Source organism: Cryptomeria japonica, chromosome 9, assembly GCF_030272615.1.
Source record: "Cryptomeria japonica chromosome 9, Sugi_1.0, whole genome shotgun sequence".
Taxonomy (NCBI): Eukaryota; Viridiplantae; Streptophyta; class Pinopsida; order Cupressales; family Cupressaceae; genus Cryptomeria; species Cryptomeria japonica.
Window position 1 is genome coordinate 690,696,043 of NC_081413.1, and position 9,382 is coordinate 690,705,424.

A 9,382-nucleotide genomic window follows, 5' to 3' on the forward strand; every position below is an offset into this window, starting at 1 on the left:
ATGGTGAGAACAGCCATTGTCAATGATCCACTCATTGGAATCATCAAACTGGGAGACAAGAGCCTTCTTGATTGCCACATCTTCCTTTATAGCAACAAACGCAATGTCTTCATTCTCTTTATCTTCTGATTCCTCATTTGTGACACCTTCATCAACTGCCACAAAACAATTTCTTCAGTTTCCTCCTTTGAATTTCTTGGACCTTTCTGGTTTATCCTTGTTGTCACTATTAGGATTGTTCATAGCAATATGTCTTATCCGATTACAGGAGAAACATTTCAAAGGTAGCTTACCTTTGTATTTACCAGTTCCTTTTGAGAATTTCTAGCAAGAAGTGCTTCAAATTCCATCAATAACTCTTCATCCTTCTTTTCTCTAATCTGATTAGGTTCCCCACTAGTGCTAGCCTCTTTTCCTTTTCTAGAAGGTATAGCAGAGGCTCTAAAAGCTGATTCTATCTTTTGAACACTACCATCAAAACTATTCAGCTCATAGGCTATCAACTTCTCTATGATGGAGTCCAAGGATGCCTTAGACTTGTCTATTGATCTCAGCTCCTGAATAGTAGCAACCCTTATTACATAGACCGGCACCAGGGATCTCAGGACTTTACTTACCATAATGGAATCTTCTATTTTTCCACCTGCACTCTTTATTTATCCAACAAGTGTTTTGATTCTGATTCCATACTACTGAATGGTCTCTCCTTCAACCATCCACATGTCTTCAAACTTTCCTCTCAGGCCCTCTTCCTTAGCTTGTTTTACATGCTCATCACCACCATAGGTATTTTCAAGAGCATCTCATACCTATTTGGGATTTGCCTTGTCCTGAACATCAATGAACTCAATGTTAGATAGACTACTAATGAGGGCTTCCATGACTTGCCCATTTTCTTGTATCTCTCTCTTTTGGTCATCGATGAGAGTACCAATAGGAACAACATATACATTTTCAACATAACTCCAGTGTTGAACACCCATGCTTTTGATGAATATCTTCATCCTATCTTTCCATATACTAAAATTTTCCCTGTTAAACTTTGGACCTTCCCTCTTCATCATTTGACAAGGATCTTTTCCTCAAGCGGTTAAGCTTACAACACAGAGGACCTGGGGTGCTCTTATACCAATTATTAACTCAATGATGAACCACTAGTACCAAACCGGTACTAAGAGGGGGGGTGAATCAATACAAACACAAATACAGTCAAAAACTAGTTTGACAGCAAATACTCCAAAAGACTGACAAACAAGAATATCGATAAAATAGAGTGCAACTGGTAACATCTAGTATAGCTCAATCAGTCATGAACCGGTCACTCAATAAGCTTTCCTCTTAGCTCAATACTATAGTATCATTATATTCTCATGCATAAGCAAGTAAACTTAACCATCAAATCTTCACAACAGTGAGTTCAATATGTTTTATAGATAGGCATAAAACATAGAACCTTCATGTGCTTAACAGATAAAACAAAGCATCACAAGACAAAATCATTTCACATGACACACATATTTTTCACGTGGAAACCCAACTGGGAAAAACCACAGTGGGGATGAATACCCACAAGCTACTTTTTGAAATTTTTGGAAGTCCACTCTGTTAGGGGCCTTGTCCGATTAAGGATATTACAATTCGTTCTAGTAGGAACCGATCTTGTTAGGGATCACCCGGTTAAGGGTTAAACCTGGTTAGAACTCAATAGCTGAAAGGATCTCCTAAGCTTCTCAAGCATCTCATAACTCATTAGCCTCGAGTTACCCAGTTAAGGGATTTGAAACAAGCCGGTTAAGACCACCTGACTTAAGGGATTTTGAATCAATCCAATTAAGGCTACCCTGTTAGGGGATTCTACAACTGTTGAAATAGTTAGAGATCAACAGGTATTACAATGATCCGTTAACAACACTCAATGCTAATGCAGATCTGTTTTGGCTCCTCTTCACCTTCTGCACATTCATCTTGCAGATATCTCTTCTCTCCTTTGGTCTGGCAAGAATCACATATCACTTCCCTTGGATAAACACTCACAACTTTTTCCAACAACCATAGAAAGAAACACAACATTGACCTTATAGGAAACATACAGGTGGGTAGCAAAAACCCTAAACATGTTAGGTTAAGAAGTTCAAATGGTTTGATCTTGACTATTGAATCATACTGCATTAAATGCAACAATCTTGAATCAATATCAAGACATTCTCCATCGTCCATTATCCACCCATTTCATGGCGGCAGATAACCCATCATGTGTTATCACTGTTTGATAGACTTCGCACATTCTAGAGGTAGATAGGAATACTCTTCTTCATGCAAGATCCTTCATGTGCATAGAGCTTACGTGGCAACATGATCTATCCTCCATCATACTACTAACTCATCACACAAAGATCACTGATTGAGTCACACAAACTTGAGGTACTCCAACCAAAAACCCCAAAGTGGAAGTTGCCTACCAGCCAATAGTCATACAATGCTTCCATGTGTCAGTTCTCATAACTACATGTGGATTCACCTTGAACAAATATGCCGCTTCACTTTGGCATATAAATCGGTTTATATATATGTCGGTTCCTCTCTCTTCACCTATCACATGTGCCGGTTCACACCATGTCTCATATTGACATCAATGACAACATACAATATCATTATGTCTTCATGCTAGTTCACATAATGCCAACATCTACATGTGAGAGAGAATAAGTCAAATACTCAACAGGTTTTAGAAAAGAGACTAAGTGTGTGTGAGAGAGGCTAGGGTTGAAGTGTTCAACCACCAATAGTGAGATAACCGGTGGTGACCAAACTGATAGAGAAGAGCAACAAAAGAGTGCAGAGTAGGCAAGAAGGAACCAATAGAAGATAGTATCAATGGAGTTCTACAAAGTAGTTGAAAGAAGAGAGAACCGATAGAGGAGGAGAAGAGACTAAACCAAGATAGAAGATTGAATAGAGAGATTTGCAGAAGAGTTACAAAATCTATTTGCAACAAGGTTGTTAATTTGTAAATGATTATTTTTTGTATTCACTAAGTTGGAGCTCAGTGCAAGGGTTGTATCTCCTTGGGTTGGTGCCCTAAATAGTGTAATCAAAGTTTCATTGTCAGGCTAGATTGGTGCAGTAGTCTCCAACAATGTTTCTCACCATGTTTTTCCCATCTTGCATTTTCCTTTTATATGCTAGTGTTATGTGATGTCTCTCTTGTGTGAATCCATTTATGATTAGTCTCCTTACTAACCACTAAGTCTTCATTGAGTTAGATCCAATAATTGATATACACACATAGGATAGTTAAAGGAACAAGATGGAGAACCACTGATTCACCCCCCTCTTAGTGGTGCATTGTGTCTAACACATGGTGTTGTCATTTATGGAAACACACATCATTTTAGGTTGGATACTTATCTAGTATTCAAGGGTTGACATCTGACATTTAAGGAATCTGGCAGGCAAGGATAACCGGCAAACTAGGAATCAGTATTTGGAGGATGGCATAGAAGATTGTTCTGGAAAAGGTTAAAGTGGCAACAGTCATGAAGATTAATGTTTATATTTTGTCTAGGCCCACATGTATTTATCTTTTGTAATATAATTGTAAGATGGCATAAGGTATTCATGTTTATGTATGTAAGGGTATATAAGTCAATCCGATTAGGTCATTTTGGGATTTAGATGAAATAGGATTTAAACAAGTATGTGAGCGAGATATTGATCAACATAATGTGAATGTAATGATCTGTACTTAGTCCTAGTTGTTTGTTAAGAGGATTGGAATGCAAATTAGGTTATCAGTAAGGAAGGTTTCAGTGCTAACCGGTATAGTCAGTTCTTAAACTAAAACTCATCCAGCATATCAGATGCACACTTAGGGTTCATATTTTTTTTATTGTAAGTCAATATTTTGTATATGTAGTCAGTGAGGCTCCTTTGTGATGAGCAATGTGCTCTAGGTAGTGTGCCTTCCTACATGTGTAGGCCCCTGATATGTAATATTTATTCATCTGGCTAGTGGATAGATATTATGGGTCACAAATCCCACCGTGGTTTTTCCTCTTTGAGGTTTTCCACTTATAAATATGTGGCGTTATGGTTTTGATCTTTGTGGTTGCTTTGTTCTTCTTTATATTTTGTTTATATGCTTACCGGTTGTTAATTGGAAAAGTATTTAAAGGAATTAAATTCTTATTCACTGGAAGAAAACTGATTCCTCCCCCCCCCCTGGTCTCAGTGTTCCTAGATTGTAATAGAAATAGGAATAAGCATGTATCAAAAATATTTGTTATTGCCTCACTAATACATTTGGACTATATTTTTGACTGAGGTTTCCAATGGAGAAGGTATATTGTGGCCAAATTTGATTTTTTTTGAAAAATGCCCGCATTCGTCATAATTACGATGGAAATATCCCATTTGGTTTTGACAAAGAAGGCATTAGCAATGAGAATTTTCTTTTTTTTTTTAAAGTGCTTGAGTTTGTCGTGATTTTGATGACAACGACCATTACAAAATAAAAAAAGAGGTAGGGAATTCATTTGTGAATTACAATCCGACGTAGGCATCTGTGGTGAATTCAACCCCCAAGAACATCAAACTAGCGTCGAAGGCAATCCCGCACAGGAGGTAGATTCAAATTGTGCTAGTTTTTAGTTTTATGTTGCAAAAAATATACATGTGGTAGTTAATTGTCCTTGTTTAATCTCATAAAACCATAGAACTATGATTGAGGAGTGAGCATTCAATTTTTTAGTAGCAATCCCTTCCTCCCATATACGCATGTGTTGATTGTTCACATGAAATCACATCTCTTTGCGGCATCATATCAAACAATTCACGAGCCTTGTCCATGTTTCCACATTTTACATTAAGGTCAAGCAGAGCATTTACAAGTACAACACCTAACAAAATTCCTCTATCCATTATGCTTTGATGGATGTCCATACCTTGTTCCAAAGCTCCCATTTTTTGATAGGTAGGGAGGATGCTGGCAAACGTTGTGGAATTTGGCTTTATGCCTTCCAATTTCATTTGCTTGAAAGTGTCTAAAGCCTTTTCAACAGATCCATTTTGTGCATATCCAACAATCATTGCAGTACACGAGACAACATTTCTTTCAGGCATTCTATCAAACAGTTCACATGCCTTGTCTATGCTTCCACATTTTGCATACATGTCTACCAGGGCAGTTACAACTACAACATCTGACAAAATTTCTCTATCCTTTAAGCTTTGATGAATGTCTATACCCTGTTCCAAATCTCCCATTATGGCACAGGCAAGGAGGATAGTAGCAATGGTCGTGGAATTTGGCTTTACACCTGCCGATTGCATTTTCTTGAAAGTTTCTAAAGCCTTCTCAACAAATCCATTTTGTGCAGTTGCAACTACATCTAACAAAATTCCTATATCTTTTATGCTTTGATGGATGTCCATACCCTATTCCAAAGCTCCCATTTTGGCACAGGCTGGGAGTATGTTGGCAAACGTAACTAAAGAAATGCAATGATTAGCTCCAAAGAGATCAAACCACTACTAACAAAACCAAGAGTCTAAAATATGATAGGGAATAGTGTGAGCTGTCCTGAAATAAAATATTTTATTTTCAATTTCAACTAAAACATAATTACTTGGCCATTTAATGTTATTAATAAGTGTTTAATTTATGAAAGAGATAAATGGTTGGCCACAAGTACATGAGTTATTAAATGCATACAAATAAGTGAATTTGATATTCAAAACTATCTACAATGAATTCAATTCTTGTCCATTTGTCATTTATGTTTGCAATAAGCATCTTTCTTTGTTTTTCTTAATCTTTATTCATAGTTATGTGCATATTTCACATTCTATAATTAGGATATCAATTGCTAAGGCTGAACACTAGCATGATGTTTGTGTTGTGGTATAGATGCATGGAAACATAATTATGGGATTGTTATATTATAGAGATCATAAATCTAGATATCGCATATTAGTTCTAGCTCTTCTTGGATTGAGTCTAAAGTTGACATATAGTCATAAAGCCATTATTAGCAGATCTATCCATTTCTAGTAAAGACAATTGAGAAAGTCATTTCTATGTTGAGAGTTTCTTATCTATTTACCTATTGATCATTATTAAGCCATAATATTTAAGTCTATTTATGTCTCTTGCAAAACCTCTGTAAGTGTCCTAGATTGTCCCTACTACTCACTCTTCAATGAAATAGTGGAGTTCTAAAGATTTGTTGCACAAGATGGTGTTGAACGTATCAACAAGGCTAGCATGGAAGGCATGTTCAAGCTTCCACTTGTACAACTTACAACAAATGATTTTTTGATAGAATAAATTCTTGAAATAGGAATACAATCGAAAGACAAGTAAGTACATACAAACCTCCTCAGTTGAAAGTAAAATCTATTATAAAAAGAGTACATTGAATCCCAATCCATAAAAACAATAGAGATATCGATGGAGACTTAATTGGATGTAGCATGTTGCACCAAAGTTGTTAGAGTATGCTAAGCTAGTACATAATGTTTCCTAAAGCCACATTAGTATTTTACCCTGATCATTATCTACCAAAACTAACTATAGTAATCCTTTTGAGGATTCATTTCATGGTGCTAGATCTTCATTTAGTTCCACTTCTTGTTGGAGAAAAGAACAGTTATTTCTTGAGGTACATGAATATCACATCAACAAAGGAAAAGACCCTTTCTAGAATATAACAATTTCTACTCCAATAAAAGATCATGGGGGTTTCACTAGAGATATTGAATAGGAGATAGACTTCTACTACTGCATTAAAAGCATTGGCATGTTCTTCATTTATTGATGTAAACTCTCTATGATGCGACCACAACCAACAAAGGTGTAAAAAGTTGTTTGCAATGCATGGATTTTTAGGATTGTCCTTTGAGAAAAAAAAAATTAAAGTATGGAAGTAGGATCTGCTAGCTCCTGAGGGAATCTTGATAAAAAATAACTGTAAAATATTTGGCCGAGCTTATATGCAAAATAAGAAAACTCGAAATCTAAATTCAATAAGATGCTCTATTCAATGATGATAATTTCTATTTTCTTGCCAGTGAAGAAAGACCATGTTAGACAATAACAACGAACAACAAAATAAAGAGACAATTGCCAGATTGTGGTCTAATTTGAAAAGAAAAGGTGAAGGAAAATGTTATTGTCCGTGCAAAATTTTTAAGGGGTTAAAGAGTAGAAGACTTCTAATCAAAACAATGAAGAAACATTATAGGCTGCATGGTCACATTGAAGGTGGACATGATTATCATCCATTGGTAGTTTTTTCATTATATCGTGGCGATAATTTATATACATAATAAATCACGTGATGATGAGATCATGATCACGGTTTATTTGTTCCTATCAATTTAATATAGGTCGAGCACCCCAGAGTACATGGTATGGATCAACACAACTCTGAGAATATGGTTTTAGAAGTAGACGAACATGGAGGTGTGAATATCGAAGCTGAAGATAATGATCCCATGGAAGATGATGATCATGAGCCAAAAAAAACAATTGAACATGATGGTACAAATACATTGATCTATGACTCATTTAGTACTCGTATAGCTGATCATGATGATAAAGATGACCTTGATGTTTTTCATGATGTCCCTCTACTTGAGAAGGAATTTGAGGCCCTTTACGAAGGCTCGTAGGAAACTCTTCTCTCTGCTGTATTGTTGTTGGCGAACTTGAAGGTTATGAATGGTTTATCCAACATAACACTGTCACGTATGTTAAGGTAAGTCATATATGTCATAATAAACTATGAATCATGTTGTACCATTAATATTCTTTATTATAACAAAATATATTTATTCACTGTAGATTGATAGGTGATTTTTTGTTACCGCCATCAAATATTCTACCTCGCTCATACCAAGAATTGTCTGCCATTATGAAAGATATTGGAATGGAGTATCAAGCAATAGATTCTTGTCCCAATGATCATATTATATATCACAAACAACATGAATTTCGAACTGAATGCCTTGAATGTCATATCAATAGATATCAAATAGATCAAATAACAAAAAGGGTTCCTCACAAGGTTCTTTGTTATATTCCCATTATTCCACGTATGCAACGATTATTCAAGTGCACTAGCTTGGCACAATTTATGGATTACCATGCACACAATAGAAATCGAGATGACATTATTTGAATGCCTATGGATGGTTCAACATTTATGGACATAGAGGAAAAGTTGCCACACTTTAAAGAAGAACCTCATAAGCTCAGGATTTCATTGGCAGCAGATGGTGTCAATCCATTTGGAGAGATGAGATTTGTTTACTCAGTGTGGCCTGTTTTTGTTATCAACAATAACATTCCTCCATGGATGTCAATAAAGAGGGAGCACATAATGTTGGCAATGATTGTTCCAGGTATTTTATCATTTAAATATAGTCATCTAAATTTAATTATAAATATTGCAGTAAAATGGTCGTATTAATTATGTAATATTTTTGTTCATTCAATTAGGTAAGTACCAAGTTAAAGATATGAATGTATATATCAAGCCTCTTATTGACGAGTTGCTGGAGTTATGGAATGGTGTCACTATGTATGATGTCTCTAGACCAATAAGACAAAGACAATTTCAATTCCATGTGATGCATCTGTGGACAATACATGATGCCCTAGGGCTAACACATTTTTGTGGTATGTTATAGTGTTTAAGTTGTGCATGAATATTATAATTCAAAAAATTATCATATTTAATCCAATTATATATTATCTTGTAGGTGTTCAAACAAAGGGAAAATTTGCATGTCCAGTTTGTGGTCCAAAGATGAAATCTCATCATTCAAAAAGTTTAGGAAAATAGGTGTTTGATGAGTAGAGGCACTTTCTCCACAAAAATCATAAGTATCAAAATACTGAAAAACATCTTTTCAATGGGAAAGAAGAGAATACATCAAAGCCACAAAGAATAATACCTCACTTGTGGAAGTTGGAATATATTAGAATTAATCATCAAGGTAATGCCATTCCATCTATTGGTTTGTCATAAAACATCTTTTCTTTTTTTTTTGTTTACTGATGATATGATTGATTATCATGTAGGTCATGAAGGCATAAATGACCACCTTCCTAAGGGAATAAAAATTTATCCCCAACAATTTAGTAGGTTGCCCTACTACAAGTAGTTACAAATTGTTCATTTGTTTGATAGTATGCATATTGGAAAGAATATAATAGAGACATTATGGAAAATATTGGATGGAAGGTGTGACAAAGAAAAAATTGTTAAAATATGTAGTGACATTTAGGATTCCAATCATGCAATGATAAATGTCATTCAATCAAATAGCCATGGAGACCAGATTAATATAAGTGAGTTTCCTTGGTTATTAACGG